At 48.0% G+C, this 23,634-nt stretch overlaps 1 protein-coding gene across 1 annotated transcript in view; it reads left to right on the top strand.

Moving 5' to 3' along the window:
- Positions 1 to 23,634, top strand: part of LOC119445908 (T-box transcription factor TBX1) — a 93,445-nt gene that overhangs the window by 30,204 nt on the left and 39,607 nt on the right. The window lies entirely within an intron of this gene.

The following is a 23,634-nucleotide window of genomic DNA, read 5'->3' as shown; positions in this document are numbered from 1 at the left end:
TCAATCGAGCTTACCCACCGCAGCTATTGAAAGCCCCCACCGCACCCAACTGCCGGCCCTGAGGTGAGGAGCCAGACACAGCCGGGCCGGGTTCCGACCCTGACCTGAGCCACAGGCCAACCTGGGTCTTGATCCCACAATTTCCACCCGCGATCCTGGGTCAGAATCCACGGATGTGCCGGCAGGGGCGAGTGTCTTTAGACACTCGGCCACGATGTCGGTGATCACGCTAGCGTATTGGAGTGCTATATAGCTACCGAATTTGCTGTGTCAGAACATCAGGATGTGTTACAACGTCAACAAAGCCTGAAATAAGGACTTTTTAGTAAAAATCCAGGCTTCGGGATGGCCTTCTTTATTGCGTCGTAGCGTAGGAACGTCGGAAGTTCCGGGATCCAGGAGGTTTGACTCAGGCGCAGGAACCTCGGACCGAGAGAGACACTGATCAGCGACTGGCTCTGAAGGCACTTAGCGATAATGGTGGCCTTGAAGCGTATAATATTTCAACGCAGCTACGAGTAGCCTGTGATGCCCGTCAAGCTCCTTTAGCGGCTGCGCTCCTCTGGAGCGTCGTGGGCCGGAGGGAGTTATAAAGTCTCCTTATAAAGTCTCCCACTGCCACAGCGCCGGGGACTAGAGCCGTCGATCAAGAAGGAAGGCCTCGCTTACCGGAAGCTGAGTTAGGCGTCCTGAAAGTCGTATAAAGTGGCGGTGAATAAGGTTGCATCACGGCTCTCCAAGAAGCCTGTATGTAGGCTGATGGAGGAAGGACAAAACGCGGGGGCGAGAACGCGTTCGTGGATATTGGGATACGTCGAGTCTTGTCCACTGTCTCGGTGCTAGGCGTGACTTGTACAGCAGGTAACTAACGTCCCGTGAAACATGAACGCAGATGGGAAATCATTGCACCCTGAATCAAAATGGTTGATGTTGATGCTAATTAATTTTCAACGTGGCACATACCCACAAAGGGGATTGACCCCACAAATAAGAAATCACACGACTAGACATGGTGTCCCGCAATGTCGCGCCGTCGTCTTCGTCTCAGGCCACTTAATGGACTCTCGATAAACTCGAGAAAAGTGTTGTCGCTGCTATTCAAAGAAGAAGAGTCCGTGAAAAATATTAAAGGTCTTCATCTTTGTGCTCGTCACTTACTGAGTCCGGGGCCAATCCCTATCGTGGGTACGTGCCCTGTTGAATTGGAATCAACATCAATGAAGTCGCCACGTCACGAGGTCCTTCTTACCCATTGCGTTCTCTGCACCAGCTAATTCTTTATTGTGGTTCCCAGGATACAACAGTATATTAAACGTTCAAAGTTCAAGGATAGTTTAGCCACTATTCTGCACAACTCCCTAACTGACATATCGAAACTTAGAAGAACATTTAAGTAACTAATTGGATGTCAGGAACTATGAATTTACTGGCTGTTTCTCAATTGAACTATGAGCCAACATGCACTTGGCCTTATTTACATAAAATGGTGCGCCTCATATTAACGTTTCGGGCATGATGACAGAGGCTGTGACACCCTGTATGCTATGTTACTATGGTATCCTATGCATACCTCGGACAACAACGAGACCACGTTTGCTCCTCTTAGCTATCGTCGTGCTTGATTTTCAGAGCTTGCGCCATGCCTTCTAATCTTACGTCATTTTCTTGTTATTACTATATGAAGAAGAAGAAAAAACAGACGGTGTCTAAATGTTCTGATTTTCCTTTCATTTCTTTTCCTTTCAAATAAACCTGGCCCTTCGCTTTGACTTTCGAGCTATGCGCAACGGTTTCACTAGTGCATCCAAACTCCGCTAGGTTGATGACTTGCAAATTTAGTAAGCATAAGCACCTCATTTTTTTCATCGACGCAAGACGAGACCGTCGGTTGTTGTGAATCCTTTTTTGACACCTTATGGTGGACCCGCTCGCGGGCACCCACCCTCCTCGTCGACTCATTTACAGCATAACGCGTTAATACTTCCTGTTCTCTTCTCTTTTCTTTCTTTTTTTCTTTCTTTGTTACACACTATACGCTCCTCCGTAATGTGTGCACAGGCGTTGGATGGTCCACGTCATCGGTGCTGATGGCTCCTTCCCTTTGCTGTTTCGTCTCGGCGGAGGGCCCCTGGCTTGGGACTTAAACGTTGGCGAGGCGCATGAAGCAGCGAGTAAGCGCTTGGTGCACGTTTTATACACGCAGGCGGCGCGTGCGGCCCCGCTTGCAGAACTGGCACGCGTGTTTACGGTTCTCCCTCGTCTGGCCACTGCGAACTCGCGGTGCCCGGCCAACTCGACCTATAGCAGAAACCAAAAATGTAAAAGAAGAGACGTGAATGTTTATGGATGTAAATAACGCTCTCCTCAGTCTCGCATCGAACAGTGCAGGTTTATATACGCATGCTTGCTCCGATGGCTCAGGGAACACACACACACACACACACACACACACACACACACACACACACCACACACCACACACACACACACCACACACACACACACACACACAACACACACACACACGCACACACGCACGCACACACACACACACACACACACACGCACGCACGCACAAACACGCGCACGCACACACACACACACACACACGCACCACACACACGCACGCACACACACACGCACGCACACACGCACACACACCACACACACACGCACGCACGCACGCACAACACACGCACACACACACACGCACGCACGCACAAACACACGCACACACGATGGTGTAGGCGTGCACAGTGTCCGAATTCGAGCCCTGTACTCCTGGCCGTCAATTTTCCCGACATTGGTATACATGGTACAGACGTCAGCTGTGCGTGATTTTTGTAAGGAGACCAAGAGTATTGCGTCCTACTAGAACATTTGTGGAGAATAGTGCTTATTATTGCGAAAGCATTACGTGCCCCATTACGCGAAAGTCCGTCGGCATGACCGAAAGATGGTGCCAAAAATGGCCGACAGCGCAAATAGTAAAAGCACGTCAAGAAATGGTAGCATTGAAGTCACATTTCTCGGGGGGGGGGGGGGGGGGGGGGGTTCTCTAAACAAAGTAAATTAACGCCTTTGAAAAGAAAATTTGGTGCGTTTCGGTCCGGGGGGAAATCGAACGCGGGTCGGCGAGTAGCGAGATGAGCAAGCTTCTCCGATGCCACGGCGGCTCCGCGTACGGTTCTGGCTGACTAAAGGTGTGCCTATAGTGCGTGCGTGATAGCACACGTGACGTCGCAGCCATCTGGCTGACTAAAGGTGTGATCTAGTGCATGCGTCATTGGGCACCTGACGGCGCAGACAACGGGGAGGAGGTGGCGCCACGTCATGAGTGTGTAAAGTGAGCGCGTTCATGACGGTCCGAGGTCTACAAATGGTATAATGATTTCGAATTTCTACATGTAAGCAGTCTTAAGTGCCCCTGCCGCATTTTTCTATTTCCAATACATGACTGGCATATTGATTGATATAAATTACGTAAGGCTTGAGTGACGCTTTTAATGTTCTTAATGTGTGTGTTCCTATTGCTTTTGGGATTATACATGAGATTTATTAAAATTTTCATATCAAAGTACGAATAAATTTATCATTGCACAGCTTTCACTCGGTTTAGTTCAACGGTTACCTAACAAGTTAATTCTTGCATTTCACACGTGTTCAAGGAGGAGAGTCTAAGCTGGACTCCGAGCCATATTACCCGCCTTGGTGACTTAGTGGCTATTGTGTTACGCCACGGTACGCACGAGGTCGCGGGATAAAATCCCGACCACAGCGGCTGCATTTCGATGGGGGCGGAATGCAAGAACGCCAGTGTCCCGTGCATTGGGTGTACGTTAAAGATCCCCTGGTGGTCAAAATTAATCCGGAGTCCCCCACTACGGCGTGCCTCATAATCAAATCGTGGTTTCGGCACGTAAAACCACAGAATTCAGTTCGATTCAACCCCGGGCCATTAGCCGTCTCGAAAGTCGATTGCCTGTGGTGCAGTGGCCCAATATCCTTTTGCTGACCTCCTTATGTGACCGGAGGTAAGATTCTTGAGCTTCGGCCGATACTAGGCCGACATTAGCCAGAGCCCAGCTTGAAGATATAGCGGACAGCGCCGAGTTGGTTCTAGTAACGTTGGACAGCGCCATATGGAGACTTTCACCGTTTGCAAACAAAGGCCTCGAAAGAGTTCCGAGAACAACTCCCGGTTGCCTCATTCTTTGTACTTAACAAGACGTCATCTCAGTAAAATAACTATCGTATTTTCTTCCGCTTAACCATCCCGTGGCTGCTTGTGCAGCGAAGCACGTGAATAATCTTGGCCCGTATTCGCTCGGCCGTTCGTACGCAACGAAGGTTCGTGTAAGAACAGGTGTCGACCGCTATCACGGCCTATCGTGATAGCCGTTGGTCAACCATGATATGATTAGTCGGGGTGAACGAAACTTAAAGTATTCGAATGGGCAAAGCAATACCATTTCATTCAGTTTCGTACTGTTACTTTTGCCGTTAAAGTTTTTGAATGCTTCGCGCTATCGTGAAGGTACCTCACAAGTGAATTTCAAAGTTGAAACAAACAAGCGCTACGTTGCTACCGAACAGCGAACTGGTTCACCAGAAATTTAAAGCCAGTCACCCTAACTGTAGAAGCGTCAGAAAGTCGTGTTCAGGAACCATTTAAATGTTATCAGAAAACGATCCCATTTGTATTCCATATTCAGCAACATCGTTATTCGATGCACATTTCATTGGGTTTCAAGTGCAACGTCACTGGTCAGGCGTAGGCGGCTGGCCAATGACGCGGTTTTCGCGAACGACGAGCTTTGTAAATTCGGCTGATTTGACACTGAAACACGTTCTCATGAAGTAAACGCCATCATCTTCAGCCTATTTTTATGTCCACTGCTGGAGGAAGGCCTCTCCTTGCTTGCACTAGCTGATTCCAACTTGCGCCTGCAAATTTCCTAATTTCATCGACCCACCTAGTTTTCTGCCTTCCTCGACTGCGCTTCCTTTCTCTTGGCACCCATTCTGTAACTCTAATGGTCCATCGGTTATCTGGTATATAATGGTCCATCGGTTATGTACCCTTCGCATTACGTGGCCAGCCCAGCTTCATTTCTTTCTCTTAATGTCCATTAGAATATCGGCTGTACCAGTTTGCTCTCTGATCCACACCACTCACTTCCTGTCTCACACATGAAGTAAACGGTTGACGGTAAACAAGTTCTGAAACAAGTTGGCAACGCAGGCACAATTCGGCGAGATGTCAACTCGCAGCCACTTACCCATCCCTCACATCCTGTCCACCTCACACAGCTGGTTGTCAACGTTTGCAGACGTATTTTGTTGGGTGCTCGCCTTCGTGATCGCAGCACCCACTAGTAAATACGTGTACCCACCTCGTTGTTGTGGCTGTTGTTTATTAAATGATGATCAAGTGGGAGCATACAGGTCAACGAAGGCTCGGCTCTTCCAATCATCAAAAATAAACGACCCTGCCGCCGTGGATCACTGGCTATGGCATTTTGCTGGTGAGGGCGAGGTAGCGGTTTCGTTCGGCCGCGCTTTGGCCGGGGAGAAATAGAAAAACGCTTACGTATACTTAGATTTAGGTAAACGTTAAGGAACATCGAGCGGTCAAAATTGACCCATAGCCCCCTATATTATGCGGCGTCTCTCATTATAGACCGTTAAACCCACAAATTAGGCACTTAATTACCACGACGACGCATTGTTTTTCCGCGGTGTCAATTCTCAATAACTGTGCCTCAGGTGGGCAGCTGAATATACCTGAGACGGCCACGTCACGTATAGGAAAGCCTCGGTCTTTTCTCTGAGAGAGCGTCAATGAGATGTATTCAAACGAGAGCAATTATTCTAATCGCCAGAGCTCTTACCGACGTTCTATGAGATGGCATATATCAGATACGAGGCCAAAGGCGACGCAAGTACACTATTGATGCACAGCTATATACGCATGTAAGTACATGCAGCTGTCACTGCAGAATCGTCTGTTTGCAACGCACGTGTCCTTTGCGTGTACTCATATATGGGGACACGAAATTTCTGGCGATAAAAGCCGTGAGAAGATACAAAGAGACAGGTTCTCGGCGGTAATGATCCAGCACTTTTGGGCCCCGCGTGAACAAAACACGCACACATTCACTCATCTTCGCACACATAAGAACGCATGTAGTACAGTGCTCAGTGATTGAAACGCGATCTCGGACAATATGGCGGCCGGCACTTTTTTGCGCCACCGGTGGGAGCTGATGACACTGAGACGATGCATTTTTGCGTCACATGAAAGCGTGAAGCTTTTGATGCGTCGTAAATGCATTCGGCCCCCTCAGCGATCACCCAGCGATCACCAGTGGCGCAACAAGCGGCGGCCGCCATGCTTTCCGAGATCGCGTTTCAATCGCTGAGCACTGTACATACAGACAGACAAAGGCACAACATACACACCACGCTTGCGCTGGAAACACGCGGGCACACGTTTTTCAGTACATGTAGCATCCGTATATACCCCCACCGATGCCGTCGCAACAACAAACAGCGACTCTTCGCCCATGCGCTTGCGACGTTTATTCCCTGTTCCACTCCGTACGCCGCGTTTTCATCGGCGAATCTCGGCGCATTGTTTGTTGTTGCGGTGGCTCTCGCGACCGCATCGCCGAGGCCGATCGTCGCGTCTCGATTGCCGCGTGTACACATGGCAGAACCGTTATCTGATAGCATGTGGCAACGCGTTGTTGTAAGAACACACAACACCGCAACATTGTGTTCTTCCTTTTTTCCCCTCCTTCCGCAATTTGTTTTCGCTGGACCGGTTTCTAGTCGGTGCCGCTGCTGGCGGATCGTAACTCGCTTTCTGTGTACTTTTCTATCCCCTCCTCCTTCACAACTAATGTGCTTGCCTGGTGCCCCTGCAATTTCCTCGGTTCGAGCGCAGTCTCCGACGAAAGCGCCTTGTCCTTTTCTCTCTCTTTTTTTTTTTGTACTCTTCATTTCACTCTCTCGCTTTCTCTTCCTTTCTTCTGTCCTTTCGTGCGTGGTGCCTTCAGTTTACGGCCCAGCCTCATAAACATATCCGGCACGCGTAAATGTCACATAGCTCAAACTCCGAGGTCGCGAAGCAAAGCAGCCAACACCGTAATAAATCACGCAAACAAACAACAACAAAAAAGCAACTCTGCAAGCATAAGATGTAGTCCAGAGCCCTTAGAAAAACGTACACGTATAGGAAGAAGGAAGACGCGCTTGCTATGGATATATGGAATCACCGGGAGCGCCCTGTAAGCTATGCTGCGCCCACATAACATGCGCTATACAGCGTATATACCACGTAAGACGAGAGCCAAGGCCAGTCTTCGAAACGTCGCGCTTCGGTCGAGCCGTGGAGGCGTGCGACTCAATGCTGCCGCCGCTGCTGAATGCTGCAGTTCACTGACGATGCACGAAGCGGAGACGAACGTATAAAAAGGCGGCCACCGCGGTAACCTAATCGCTGGCGTTGGATGTTCCATCCCCGTCTCGCATGAGGCGTCTTAACGCGAAGCAGCGCCCAGCAGCCTGAAAGGTCTCGCGAGACTTCGGTATAGGAGCAGAAAAAAAAAAAAAAGTATGCGGACGCCCGAGAAAGTTGTTTATCGTATAACTCATTATTTTCTAGCTGTGGCTATGGCAAACGCGATCACCGCTGTGTTCCGTGGTTCGACGATCTTCGAATAACAAACCGAAGCTTATATACACGTAATTGTTATGATGTTCTTTGTCCGTTTTCTTCGAAGAAAAAAAAATTCTATCTGCTCTCGGTGCGGCGTCATTGAGGGCCTGCGGCAGGCTATATTATAGGCGCTCGAAGGAAGGCTTGGCTCCTGAGTTTAGGCACGTGTTTCCTTCGGCCGAAAACAACGTATACATACACCGCACGAAGGGAGCTCTTTCGAAATGAGCCGGATGTAAATCGGTTGTGTACATTCGACGGGAACAAAGTCGAGAGCAAGCGAACGAAAAAAGAGAGACCTGATTGCGTTGCTTAGAGAGCCATCTGCCTGGCAGGAGAAAAAAAAAAACACATCTTGTTTGAGGTCGAAGCACACAATGTATTTCACGCTATACGACGTTTATTTTGCTTCATTGAGCATAGATACAGAATCTAGGCGTATTTAACTGGCGCTAGAAATACGCAGAATCAGACCGATGCGCACACAGGACGTACACGACAGCAGACGTTAGCATATAAATGCTGACCTCAGTATCACCAAGCTTCTGCAACTTAACGCGATATTATTATTATTATTATTATTATTATTATTATTATTATTATTATTATTATTATTATTATTATTAAGAAAGGACATAAACGAAAGAATAACGCATGCAGCCCTGTGTGATGCAGGGCTGCAAGACCTCCTGCGTTTAATATTTCTCCAACTATGCTCCGCGTTATGAGTGAAACTAACTTTTTATTTATTTTACAGCGAGGTTATTTACGGATATGGTTCCGTGCATTTTTCTTCTGCGCGAACGAATATTCAGGCCCCACGCGAACACGCTCGTGTCACTGCTCGCGCGTTCGTCGTCGTCTTCTTCCACAGCTGGCTCGTCGGTGTCCCTCAGACATGCATTTTGAGTATATAGCACCGTTTTCAATATCAGCAGACTCTCAGGTAGGTAATAAAGGTTTGTCAAATATTTGCCGCTGTGCGACCCGCGTCGACCATGTCTACGTTCGCACCGCCCTCTCTTTGTCGGCGTTCCCAGCGCTTCCATATCTAGTTTGCTTTCCTTCCGCTCTCGCGTGGTGGCGGTGCCGTCGAGACGCCACGCGTGTCTATAGTTTCCTCCAGCTCCTCGGCGCGGCGGTCCCGTCGTCCACGCGAATGTACATAAAAAACCATAAAGACAGGTTGCCGCGGTCTCCATTTTCAATTTCACTTCTCAACTGGCGTCGTAATGGGAAGGCCGCGTATATTCCGGACTCCCGATGAGCAACGCGCCTACGTGCTAAACAGCTTCGCTGGTCATCCACCTTCACAGAGTTGAATGCCTCGTGTTTTTTCTTTAATAAACCTTTCCCAGAGCACTGTGAAATTTCTGCGACAGACACCGGCGCTAGCTGCGGGCATCAGCATGACTGGGGGCAGTGGTCCCATGACAGCTATACCGTGGGGGAATAAACAGAAAGAAGAAAACAAAGCAAAGTATTTACACGTATCATTTCTTGCCAAGTACGGTACAAGGAAGGCGATACGGAATGCGGCTTAGCGTATGGGTCTCGTCTAGTACAGGTATGGTTCGTATGGGTCTCGTTCCTAGGTGACAGGTATGCTTACTGGTTGGGGTCGACAGCAACAAACTGGAAACCGCAGCATGTTGGCGAAATTGTTGCGCACACTACGGTTGGAACAGTAAAACAAAACCAAAAAAATTTTGTATGTCACCGCGGTGGGCATAAAGCATGCATTAAGGGACGGCTGGTCGGGTGGCCTCGCCATTTTCTTTTATCGAGGCAGAGAGAAGCCAGAGCTGATGTATATAGACTGCTCGACTTTCCCACGCTCGGGAGGTGAACGATGTCGACGGAGGAGGGCCGAGCGGTTTCCGATGCTTTCGCGCAACCCCATCTCTGCGCGATAATTCCCTAGAAAGCGCGAGATCCAAGCGCCTGTTGCTTAGCTCGGCTCAGGGGAAAAATATATATATAAAAGAAAGGGAGGTGAAAAAAAATGTTTCTCGTGACATCGTGTTTATACACCGCTTAGAAACTCTCCGTGGGCGTGCCTGTGCAAGTGTGTGGTCGGCCGTGAAAGATTCCAGGCTCCCCACAGCCGTTCTGCTTCTCCCGAGCTTAACGCATTGATCAAAAACAAGGAATCGAAGGGGAGAAAAAAGAAAAAGAAAAAGAACCGTGGTAAGAACCAGCACGTATACGTGCTATATGGTCTTTTCTTTGGTGGAAATGCTCTTTTCCTTGGTGTGTTGCGTGTACCAACTAGAGCATGTACCAACTAGACCAACAACAAGTTTTATCAAGATGCGGGCTATAGTTAGTACCACGTTTCTTCGTAATAACGTATCTTCGTTAATATTACGTCCATAGTCATGAGTGGCTGCCAACTGATCTTACGAGCAGCTTTAGCGTAAGGACATTTTTGCGAGTATGGGTACTGGTGTTTGATAACGTAATAACGGCATACCCTCGCTATCTTCTGAAGTGCTTAAAAGGGTTACACGCATATGCGATGCTAACGATACGGGCTCGTCATGCGCCATTCGGTTCACCGACCAATTCCGATCCCGAAACGAAATTGTTCGCGGTTTTTTTAGCTCTGTCACGACACCTAATTTCTCGCGCCAATTTTTCGAAAATGGGGCCCGTCATACGCGTTTTCTGCTGCAAAACTTCTTGGTTCCCCTTATATATTTATCCTTCTGACAAGCCCAATACTAACCGCATCGCGATTTAGAACAGAACGTCGGAGTCGAGGTATAAGCTTAGAGAAATTAACGGTATACCCGTTCCGTCCAGTGATGCCCATTTCGCGGTTTGAAAGATGCCGACGGGTCTCTGTTGCATCTGCACGCGCGCCTGTACAGTATAGGCAGTGGTTTAGCTGAAGCTTTTTTTTTTTTTTTTTTTTTCGTGGCGGCACCGAGTTACATGGTTTCAACCGCGGTCCCTAATGCTGCGCTGCGCATGCGCGGGCCTCTTGGCGCGCACGTGTCGCTTCCCCGAGCTCTTCCGCTTTGACGGACGAGCAAACGGGGAAACCAGGCGGAACCGCCGCCATTAAAATAGTGCCCGGTTTCCTTCGTTGCGTCAGAAAATCCCTGCTCTACACACGGCACAGCTGACGCTCACAACCGTCGGCACGCTTTCTTTTAGCTGCCGTTCTTAACCGTCCGCCATTCTGCGCCGTATCCGCTGCACAAAAGTAACAAAACTAAGCTGCGCGCATGGATGCGCTGCCTCGCCGGTGCGATCTATCAAAGCGGGAGCAGCACCCGACAAGCACGCCTGCCGCCTCCTCCCCCGCAGCAACGCCGAGGTCCAAAACCAACATGGGCGGTCTTGTCTCATTAGCAGCTTTCAAGGGAGGGAGGGGGGGCAACTCTACGCGTGTGCGCGCGCCCGTCCGTAGCACGTTGTTCGAGAGCAACGAGACTGAGAGTGCTCCTTCTTCGTACGCGGCCGTGGAATCCATATATCGGGCACGAAGACGTAAATGGTCCGTACCGCGGTGCTGCTACTGTGTGTGGAGCTCTATACCGCTGTTGGGAGGGGAAGTCCCGGATCACTTCTCCAGGAAACGTATATATACCGTGTTCATGCGATGTTAGCCGTTGGAGGCCGGGCCTAAATTAGTGGCGCTTTAGAATTGTGCTCAGAGGCGAAAAAAGAAAGAAGGAGAAAACAAAAGGTAGATAAAGGTTAGGCAGGCTGCAATTGGTTTGCTACCCTACACTAGGGGAAAGGGAAAATACAAGGAATAATTAGAGGTGATGCGCACACATACGCGAGAGCTCCACGCGAGGCAAACAGCGCTCAGAAGCAACGTTTTGAAGAACGCCACGAGAAGGAGGCGCTTGCTTTGCGTTTCTCCAACTAAGGCGATTGAGGTAACATCAGTCGAGAAGGCTGCACGAAAATAAATTGAATACTGTCAGAGGTACGGGAAAGCAAATGTAATTTGACGCCTCGTCATCGTAAATTTGGAGTGTTTGCCATCCGATTGGTATTCTACTCAGGAATTCGCTGTTCGAAGTTGTCGAACATTCGTTTCTGCACGAGTATAAGAAATAACGACACTCGTAGGAGGATACAGACGGAGAAAGCAAGGCGCAAGTGGTGAATACAGTCGAACTCGGATATATCGATTTGAAGGGGACCACAAAAAAGTTCTTTATATAGGTAATTCCGATACATAAAATAAAAACTTTATACAGAATATTTTAAAGGGGATTTTTCAGCTGTTTCATATACCTAATAATTCGTTATATTTGGGTTCGATATATCCGGGTTCAACTGTATTCCGAATGATTCTGCTGTAAGGTAGAGGTGGTCGCTGCGGAGTTTAATTTCAATGCTCTTTTCAGTTCAGTTTATTATTCTTTACCATACAGTGAATGGGTTACAGATAACACACAGACGAGGATCCCAAAGTCAAAGACTGCAATGGGGCCCTCGGTTAATTATAAAAATGTAGAGACGTGTGAGAAGTTCACCAAGCTGGAAATAACAAAGAACAAATACAATCACGTCAAATACATCGTAAGAGAAAAATAAACAAATGAAATACAATTGTCAGTATACAATTCTATAGCGCATAAAAATATTGTCAATACATACAAATGGCCAAAGGTAGTATAATGAGAGATTTAAACTTAGTTATACATGCAAAAATGCTCAAGGGCATGTTTAAATGCATGAAAGGATTATGAAGATTTCATGGAGTTAGGTAAACCATTCCATAGTTTTATAGCCATCAATGACGATGTCATTTTCCTATAGTTAGAATGAACCATAGGCAGTAGAAAATTGGAGTTAGGTGCAAACCTCATATTATTCTTATTAATAAGATACCTAGAACAAATGAATTCGCGTGAAAACTGTTTAGTAAGTAATTTATAAAACAGAATTGTGAGGTGATGGCTGAACAAGCTCCTCACAGGAAGGATGTTGTTTTCATGGAGTAACAAGTAGCATTCGCCTAAAACCGCTGTTAGCGATAATGCGTATCGGTTGGTTTTGTAACTGCTGACAGTAATATGTATTTCCCCGGCAAGCAATGGCGTAATTGGTGTGACAATGAATGAAAGCCAAGTATAATGCTAATAACGCGACATTGGGAAAATATGTTTTTGAATTGATTAATACTCTAATACCGAAGGTACACCAGTTCCACCAGGCGTATTGACTGTACCCGCTCCTGGTGCAAACACATCCATAAAGAAAAGGACTGGCCGTGCGCGAGTAAATACGGTAATATCGCGACCTTCGCAGAGAACTGCCAATGAGAAGCTATAACCGCGGCCGGGCTTCTGCAGCTTAGACAACAACGAGGGCGTTACTACGTTATTGGAACATCTCGTTGGCATGTTCTGGCATGTTAGTTAGCTTCTGCTCAATAACTTCCAGCCGTTTCGTAAGGATGGCTCACACTTATGCAACCTAAGAATTTCTCGATTGAAGCAAAGCAGTTTATTATATAGACAACCTCGCCGTGTTTCACTGCGGTCATTTTCATGCTGCGCCAGATACAATTTTTTTTTTCAGTAGTTTTTCACTTAAAAGCTACTCAGTTGTCCCAAAGTCCAGTTGGGAGCGACATCGATCGCGTGTATCAAATACAATGTCAACAAGCATTTGTTGTAGCTCAGTGGACGCCACGCATCCTTTATATTTTCTCTTTGTTTAGACACGATAAAGTATTCGGTATTCGATTCGATTATTCGATTGAATCCAACACCCTACTGGCAACGTCAAAGTATGTCAGAGTATGTGTGATGTGCGAATGATTTCACATAATTTAGACCATCTTTTGCTTAAAATTATTATATTGGTATGTGACGGTTACTAGATGTTTCGCGTTTAGAAAAAGTTTATTTCAACAAAAGACGATACGAACAATGAGTCACAATGACGGCACAATTTCACTAGGACGATAATACATACAAAGTACGGAGCACTGTATACACGGAACTCGTCAACAAATCAGTTACACGAACGTCACATATACAATGATGAATATATACAGTGTACACAATGGTAATTTACAATGAAAAGTGACAGAGACGCTTTACATAAACTTGTAGGATGCTATGTGATGTGTATTTCAAAAATGGTGGTCAGCAGAAATAAGATAAGGCAGGGGTAACAAACAATCCCACGGCAACGCAGGTAAATACAAGTCGCGCGAAGCGGCCACGTGACGGTAGCGGCCCCTACGCTTGCGTCCCCCTAATCTAAAACTCTTTATTATTGGAACGTGCGCGACGCGCTAGGGGAACCAGAGGAAGCAGTAAGGCTGACATTGTATCTACAACACGGTTTTCGAGGACGTCTACATCAGGACATAGTCTGTTGTACGTGGCGATAAAATGCCACGGCCGTAGAGTAAAATGCAGGTGCGTTTAACACTTGTGGCCCGCGATTTAACTAGTATACGCCCGGTAACATGTAAACGAATTTTTGTGCCAAGGAAATAACAGGCGAGTTCACGTGCGGGACACTGATCACCGTGTAATAGGCGAAGCAGAAATCGCAGAGCAAGCAACCGGCAGCGGACAGACACGGATGGGAACGCGAACCCACCGCGAGATCGTGGTTGCCCAAGTGCCGCGCGACAGACCAGTTCTGTACTGCCCGACCCGAGAAGGAACCAAGAAGGGACTGCAATGATCTAGTAACCCGTAGTGGCGGCTGTACAACGTGACAAATATACCACACACGGCCGCACAATACAGACTGTGCCAAGTACCTTCTTTCTAATAGGAGTAAATCATACCCTTGAACATCCTGAATGTTTCGCCTTACATCTTCAAGAATTGAAAGCCACACAGAGTCGGATATGCCATCATAGGTGTAATCAAGGCCTAAAATACGAATAGAATCGCTCTTTAATGAAGGCGGAAAAAGGGAGTTAGGCGTGTCTGTGGGGAACCAACGAACAAATAATGACATTTTGAAAAATTTAGCGCCGCACCTGAAATATTTCCGTACTCAGTGAAAATTCGAAGGCTGCGGGATAAGCTATCTTCGTTCCTGAGATACAATGTGATGCCATCGGCGAAGGCTGTCACCTTCACAACACCGCTACCAGGCAGTGGGAGACCGCACACGTAAGGGTCTCTCAGTATACCGATCGCAGAAACGGCTCAAGGCTGAGCACAAAGAGTACTGGGGATAGCGGGCACCCTTGACGAACACCGCGAGTAACGGGAAATGGTGCACTTTCACGACCATCAAGAAACAGTATACTTCGGATATTTGAATAGGCGTTCCTAAAAGCTCAACGAAATCTGACGAAAAGCCATACGAACACAGTACACTAAATATGTAACTATGTTCGAGGCGATCGAATGCCTTTTCTTGATCTAGTGAAACCAAGAGACCACGTGCTGACCTGGTCAGCGTGTGCGTGATTATGTCACGCGTAACGAACGAGAGACTATGTATCTCTCTGCCAGGGACCGAGCAAGCCTGATGGTGTCCTATTAAGGAAGGCATCAGGCTTCCCAAGCGTCGAGTGACAACAGCTGTGAAGGTTTTGTAGTCAACGTTGAGAAGCGCGATTGGCCTCCATTCCTCTGGACGAACTGATGATGGATCGTGCTTAGGTATCAGCACAATGCGACCGTCGCGAAAACCTAGCCGGGAATTCAAAGTTCTCAAAGCAGTGGCGGATAACAGACACGAAAGTGGCGCCGATATCTTCCCAGAAGGTCAGATAAAATTCAACGGGCAGCCCATCCGGTCCTGGGGCCGAGCCACGTTTCATGGCAGATAATGCCGCCTTTACCTCATCAGCTGAGGTCGTGCACAAAGACGGTCAAGCCACCTCAGGTGGAACCTGAGGCAGCCCAGTAAGCATTATACAAGATCCCTGAGTACCATGATCCATTTGCATAGTCGCACGCGCCATGTTTTCAAAATGCGTTACAAAGAGTGAATAATCCCGCGCGGGAGGTGACATAGTAGCAAGTGCTCTTATGGCCGTAGAACCGAATGGATTCGGCTGTCTAAAAGTCTCGGTGTACTAATGAAATGCCCTCCATTGCTAAGGGAGCAGCGCAGTTAAGCGCAACCACCGCACTACTTCTCCGATGACGACCCTGCCATGTTTTCCAACTCGAAATTTTCTTGCGGGTAGCATGTTTATTGTGTCGCTCAAAAAATTCGGCTCGTATGAAAAAATGACTGTTTAATATCTATGGCAGCATTGATCCTTTAATCTAAGTGAACAAAATGACACTTGTTTCTGTCTGCTAGTCTAAAGAAATCCCGTTCTTTCTTAAAATTGTGCATGTCCAATCTATATGCGACGGGAAGATTTAGTGATGGCAAATGCGATACATACTTTTTTCTGTTTCTATAGTCGGCGACAACCTAAGAATCACAAAAAACTCCGTCCACACAAGCGATTTCTTTTTTAGATGCGAAGCAGCTTATGGTCGGGGCTATAGCGGCGTTTACATGAACACAACAGAAGCGTATCGTATCAGCTTTCAAGCGTATCGCATCTCATGTAACCGAGGTAATTCGCTAGGAAGGCGTAGCGCATCCAATGCGCCAAAGGCACTCCCTCCGTCACTCTCTCCCTCCATCCGCCGTGCGACGTCCACACCCCTACTGCGCATGCGCATCCTCTTCCCCTTCCTCCCCTCTCCTTGTCTCATCTCCTCTGCTCTCGGCATTCCTCCTCTCCTCTCCGACGCTCCTCTCCTCTCCGGATTGCGCAACGAATGGCAACACCTGCGGCTCCGCGCGCGATAATGCGAAGCAGCTTAGGTTAGAGACGCGACGGTAGGCGCCCCAGAATCACCGGCAACAGTCACAAACGCCGCGCGCGTTCGGTGCGAACGCGGGCAAAACGCCGACGGCGTCGACAACAGTTCTGCGCGTTGCTGGTGCTGCTGCATGTCCAAGTTTATACAGCTGATAAAACTACCTTGAGTCGACCCACGGCTGATTCGCATACTACTCAGGATTCCCCTACGGGAAGATGGTGTAATTTTTTAAAATCTAGAACCAACTCAGTTTTGCAGCTCCGCATATTGGTCAGCGCAAGCGTGTGGACCCCGCGGTGAACACGCGAACTAAGGGCGCTACGGTCGAGTCCGGCTGCCGGTTGGCCGCGTCGGCTGCTACTGCAGCGGCGCGGCAGCTTGGTATTGCACCCGCGTTCGCTCGTCTGCACCGATTTATTGCTCCACTGGAAAGATATACTGCCTTCGTAATTCGAGTTCATGGTTTTCACTATGAGTTACAGCTTCGCAAGCGCAGTACGAATCCTAAGGGCGACGTGTATATACGCTTCGATTTCAACGGCTATGCATACTGCGAAGCTACTAGCGCCGATATCGATTGTGACTGGATGTGACCGCCAGATAAGGCAGTTCATAATCGATTATGCGGGAGCGGGATAAAAGCAGGAGAGCTAATGACCGAAGAAAATAGAAAACTACCGGATAGCATGAAAAATCCTTAAAAATTCTTGTTTATTCGGCCATCTGCGGATGGAGAGTTCGCTTACATCCTATACAGGGTGTCCCAACTATCATGCACCAATATTTAAAAATATGCAAATGCCACGTAGCTGCACAGAACCAAGGTAATATTGTTCGCCGTCACTTGGAGATACTCAGATTATTTTTTTGCATTCCGCCCAAATACATCATCATCAGCCTATATTTATGTCCACTGCAGGACGAAGGCGATCTCCAATTACCCCTGTCTTGCGCTAGCTGATTCCAACTTGCGCCTGCGAATTTCCCAACTTCATCACTCTCCCTAGTTTTCTGCCGTCCTCGGTTGTGCTTCCCTTCTCTTGGTATTCATTCTGTAACCCTATAATGGTCCACCGGTTATCAATTCTACGCATTACATGGCCTGCCCAGCTCCACTTTTTTCGCTTAATGTCAACTAGAATGTCGGCTATCTCCGTTTGTTCTCTGATTCACACCGCTGTCTTCCCGTCTCTTAACGTTAGGCCTAACATTTTTTGTCCCATATATAATTAGTCTCAATTAATTAATCAACTTTTCGAACATTATAGTTAGATAAAAGTGTTAATGAGAAGATTGTAGAGCAATATTGATACAGCTATCTGTTGCTCAATACGTGCTACATAAAAGTGTCTTTCCGAGCGTTAAAGAAGCCCGCGAATACACGCAAAATTGCCGCGCGACGGGCCGCTGGAGGCACTTTGCCGTGTATTCGCGGGCTTCTTTCACGCTCGGAAAAACACGTTTATGTAGCATGTATTGAGCAACAGAAAGCTGTATCAGGAGTTTTTCATGTTTCTCTACAATTTTCTGATTTACACTTTTAATCCAATTATATTTGAGAAATGCGACTAGATCGTATCGCCGTTAGTTCTCGCGACCGCCACGGGGCCCATGGTTTCAGCGGTGCTGGGAAACTGAGTTTGTTCTATTAATTTAACGTTACACCCGCAATTCACGTCTCAAAGAGAGCCGAGCCAGTTTGAGCAGTTGATATCAGGATGAGCCATAAAATTTGCCCTAGGTATTCAAGTTTCATCCTGCAACCACTTACACGAAGACAGGTCAGCTGTTTTAAACACGCAATGACCCTTGACGTCAGAAAAACAAGCGGCCATAATTAGTGGTATATAATTTGTGTATGAAAAGAAAAGTGTACAATCACTGCATTCTACCGGTGCCACATATGGGGCAGAAACTTGGAAGTTAACAGAGAAAGTCGAGAACAAGATAAGGACCGCACAAAGAGCGATGGAACGAAAAATGTTAAGCCTAACATTAAGAGATGGGAAGACAGCGGTGTGGATCAGAGAACAAACGGGGATACCCGATATTCCAGTTGACATTACGCGGAATAAATGGAGCTGGGCAGGCCATGTAATGCGTAGGATGGATAACCGGTGGACCATTAGGGTTACAGAATGGATACCAAGAGAAGGGAAGCGCAGTCGAGGTCGGCAGAAAACCAGATGGGATGATGAAGTTAGGAAATTTGCAGGCGCAAGTTGGAATACGCTAGCGCAAGACAGGGGTAATTGGAGATCGCAGGGAGAGGCCTTCGTCCTGCAGTGGACATAAAATATAGGCTGCTGCTGATGATGATGATGATGAATTCGTGTATAATTGTGGGTGGCCCCCAGCTGGCTCGACTCTCTTTCATTGGGATCCGAACCGACGACCTCCGCTTGACGATTTCGCTGCCCTTATATATGCCAACGTGTGAGCACCGCACGAATCAAGCGGAGGTCGTAGTGTTCGGCTCCCACCACCGGCTAGGTTGTCTCTTCGTCAATTTTAATTTTCCTTTTCCTTCATTAAAATCAATCACATTGTGTCAAGTTTAAACATTATGTATAATTATTTAGAGAGTTCATAGATATGCAAAAGAGTTCAACTTCCGTACGCTTTCCTTCGTTACACTAAATTCTTAGCATTTAAAATTAATTGGAGCCCTGAACGCAACGTAGGGGAAGACATAGTCCACTTAATATGCGCCTACAGTCTATTTACATAGTAAAAAAAAAAAAGAGTCGATGTCCGCACTGGACATTCACGAGAGACACGCACGAGAGATATTCACGATATCCCTCGATCTGCAACAAGTACTTGGCTACCTGTGCATCTCGCTCAACGAAGGCCCGTTTAAACTTGCTCTCAGACGCAGGTCTCCGTGAGATACTCCTGTTTCTTGAGTGATGCGCGGCGTGTTTTGCGTTTATATCGGTGACGTGCCCTGCGCACGTAATTTCATCACACCTGTCCTATCATACAAACCTCTCCGGGATATTAGCTCGCTAAAGTGCGTTACCGAAGGGACGTTACCGAGGCGCGTTACCGAAGGAAAACACGTAAAATCAAACGCGGCGCTAATTCTAACTGGCGTTTATTGAAGGGTTGCTAGAAGATATACCAAAGAAACGCAAGATAAAGACACATTAATGCTGCCATCAACGCGACAGAGACGCGCGCGCTAGGAAGCACAGTTCTTTGTTCGACAAGGACAGGGGACGGAGACGCTGAGGCAATTCGTTCCTTCAGAATCAATTTCCGCTGTTCCCATAATCTCTCGCATGCGCTTGTCTCCGTTACGGCAAATAACGTGTGCAACTATCGAAAAGTGGCGAGCACCCACACTTTCCGCAACAAAGTGGCAGGTTAATGTCGCCTCCGTTGCGGACTAGGTTATTAAGGCGATAGCCTTAGGTGTCGGTGTTGGCGGTGCCCTTGGTGGTGACCTTGGCGAAACTGCGCCGTGACGAAAAATCGCCGACGCTGCAAAGAGTAAAAACCACGTCAGAAAATGCTCGGATTGACGTCACATTTCTCAGGGAGGTTCCTGTAAACGAAGTAAATTAGTCGCTTCGAAAAGAAAATTTGGCACATTTCGTTCATGGTGGGAATTCAACCCGGGCGCCTCCGAGATGCGGGACGAGCACGCTTAATTCCCTAAAGCCACGGCTGCTCCCCGGTTCCGGCTTAATAAAAGGTGTGCCTAGTGCGTGCCTGACTGCACACGTCACGTCGCAGTCATCTGGTTGACTATATTGCGTGCGTCGTTGGGCGGCGCACTTGACGGTGCAGCTAGAGGACGTGGCGCCACGTCACGAATGTATAAAATGAGCGCCTTGATGACGTTCCGAGCTCTACAAGCGGCATAATGCTTTCGCATTCCCACACGTGAGCAGTCTTAAGTGTCTGCCGAATTCTGTGCTCTCTTAGTCTCCGGGATTTATTAAATAACTCTCTCTCTCTCTCTTTCAATCTGTTGGCTTCATTTCTGATGCACGCATCGCGCACCTTGCACTACAGAGAAACCCGTTCGTACAGTACAGCGTTGCTATATGCGGGAGGCCGGCAGCCCACGCCGCTGCTTCGTGGGGGCGCACCCGGTTCTTCTTCTTCTTCGCGGTATGTGCGTGGCGCGCCCGATAAATGTCCTTGCCCGGGAAGGGCGCCCTCGAGTGTATACTATACACTGCGCCGCTCGCGTATCCGCGCATCTTGCGGGCGCAGCAGCAACAGCACCAGTGCGTGGGACGGCGGCGGCGAGCCGCATGCAGCACCGTCCATGTGGTAACCATCGCGCGCAAGCGCGCGTCACCCTCCTTGCCTCCCGGCAATCATTCACCCGGATTGCGCGGCCATACGCACGGGACGTCCCGCCCGGGGACTTACGCGCCCGTCTCTTCGCTCCCTGCGGTGGCACGAGGTCCGTATAATCCTCCCGGGCCGCGCAAGCGGGCGCCTTCGCGCCCGACTTTGTGGTGCTCGATCGCGCGCGCGCGCGCAGAGAACGTCGTAGTCGAGAGTTGATCTCCTCTTCGATGTAAGGAAGGGGGGGGGGGGGGGGGGGGGGGGGGTCGAAAGCGGATTGCCTCTTGGCACTAATCGCATCGCGATGTTGTCACGCGTGGTATATAGTGGTACACATGCTACACCCGGCTGCTGGCGTCCGACTTCGATTGCATCCCACGTATATACTATTGTATAAACGCTTCGCGTATGTCCGCAGTCGCGCTACGGATCGACGCAGCGTATAAGAATGCTCTGCGCCTTCCTAATATATACTGGAGGTGACTGTATTACGATTTAAGTCACGGGCTAACCTAATTAGCCATTACTTCGCCGAAAAGCTGCCCGTCTCTCGCTATTCCACAAGTTCTTCCATGCACCCCCCGGACCTCCTACATTTCGCCAGCTTTACCGCGTCCCAGCCGCTCCAACCACAAGGCCGTGTATCCTCCTAAGGCCCGAACCACCTCTCATCTAACTTCATTTTTTGTTCGTACGTTAAAAGACTGGAATGACCTTCCCTTTTCAAATGTTCTTCATGAGAACCCTCTTCACTTTAAACGCATCATCGAAGAACTAACTTACGTTAAATGAAACGTACGCGCCCACCCCTCATGTAAAACCCCTTCGGGGGACTTTGAGGTATCGGAAATAAATAAATAAATCAGGCTGAATTATTAGGAATTCCGAGAGAGCGCGTGGGCGTGTGTGCGTGAGTTCATTGTTTGTATGAGACGTCATGCGCATTTGGGAATATGGGAAATAACGTTCGCCCCCAATTGTTGAACTTACAATAAGCTCAGCATGTTGAGTGGCGCGGATCATTGTTTCACTAGGCTGCGCCATATGGGATTTTGTGTTCTGTGTTTCGGTTAACTATATAGGTTGGAGGCATCCATCGTCCACGATGTCGCCGAAGGCGATGCCATGGAAAGCATATTTATAAACGCCGACGCTGCGAAGCTATAGAGATATGGGAACGGAGAGCTCTCCTCGCTCTCTAAAGCTTCGAGCACCACAGGTATACGACAGGGGACCCGCTATACAAAGGGTACGAGTAAATTCAGTCACCTAGAGAGTAAACCACGAAGTTCTGACGGAGGCGGCACACGTTTACCTAACCTAATCTTTTCCAATGACGACCGACAGTGCATACTCTATAACGATACTCTGCGCTTAAACATGCAGAAATTGCCGACATGCGATGCCGCCAGTCATATTATGTATATCGCTTTCACGAACCTTTACCAAATGGTGATCGACTATCGACGGTATTTTTTTAATATGCAAATTCTACACATGTGGGAATCAATGTTATGCGAAACATATTGCAGGTAGCTAGCTATAGCCAGCTGCGTTTGGGGTTCAGAAAAGAGTTAACAGCGGATGAACCACCGTTTTTTTTTTTTTTTTTTTTTTTTTTTGCGCACGTCAAGCAATTGCGTGCGTTACGCGAGCGTATGACTTCACGACAGCAGCAATACTATAGCAATACGAAGACGACGGCGATGGCGTGACGATTGATTTTTCGTACTGCGGCGAAGGAACGTTACAACAAGGGGTGGTCGAATATTCAAAATTTCGGATACGAATCGAATACTCTACTCTAACAGGGGTATAATACTCCTGACACATGGGCACTCTAAAGTCCTTTAGGTAAGGGGACATCTACCGGAAAGGCGCTCAAGCGCAGTGACACACGACAAAGGAGTATCTCCCTCCCGGCAAAGTTCCGTGGCTGGAAAGAAGATCGGGCATCTACTTTTCCAGCGTGCATACAGCTTGCACAGCTCATCAATAGAAGAAAACCTGTTACATAACTACGGTGCCCCGTAATTATTTTTTTACATTGGAAAGTGTTTTAATTTTTAGCGCGGTAATGCGATTTGTCGAACACTGAAGATTTACTCTAGCATATCCTCTCAAACGCCTGCACCACGTCGCTAGCGCCGCCATGTTGAATTCCGAATATGCGCGTTATAAGCCATCAAAAATGGGAAAAAAATGTTTTTAGGTTCTACCATCACTAAATCTAATCTACATGCGCAGCTTCCAGTAAATGTTTTATCTCTTGCTGCTTTAACAAGCAGCGGTTTTTTTTTTTTTTGTTTTTTTTTTCGTTTTTTGCAGCGTTCATTTGAGGAACCACCTAAAGAAGTCAATGCGCTGCTGTGTGTCATCGGCGCAACGCCTTTCTGCGAAGGGTCCATCGGAGTAACAAAAGGGGTTTCCTGCAAAGGACTTTACTTTTGCCCATGTGTCAGGGGTATAAGACTGCTTACGTGTGGGACTGCGAAAGCAAATATTATAGTTACCTTGGGGAAACCTTAAGTCAGCCAGATGGCTGCGACGTGGCGTGTGCAATGACGCACGCACTAGGCACACATTTAGTAAGAAAGAACCGTGGAGCAGCCGTGGCTTCAGGGAAGCGTGCTCGTCTCGCACCCCGCGTAAGCCCGGGCTCGATTCCCACCCAGACCGAAGTGTACCAAATTTTCTTTTCAAGGTCATTAATCTACTTTGTTTACCCAAACCTCCATGATAAATGTGACTTCAGTCCGATCATTTCTGGCGTGTTTTTACTCTTTGCGCCGTCGGCCATTTTTGGTA

The sequence above is a fragment of the Dermacentor silvarum genome, chromosome 3 (genome assembly GCF_013339745.2).
Source record: "Dermacentor silvarum isolate Dsil-2018 chromosome 3, BIME_Dsil_1.4, whole genome shotgun sequence".
Taxonomy (NCBI): Eukaryota; Metazoa; Arthropoda; class Arachnida; order Ixodida; family Ixodidae; genus Dermacentor; species Dermacentor silvarum.
The sequence above is the reverse complement of the archived record's forward strand: the minus strand, read 5'-3'. Positions and strand labels throughout refer to the sequence as shown.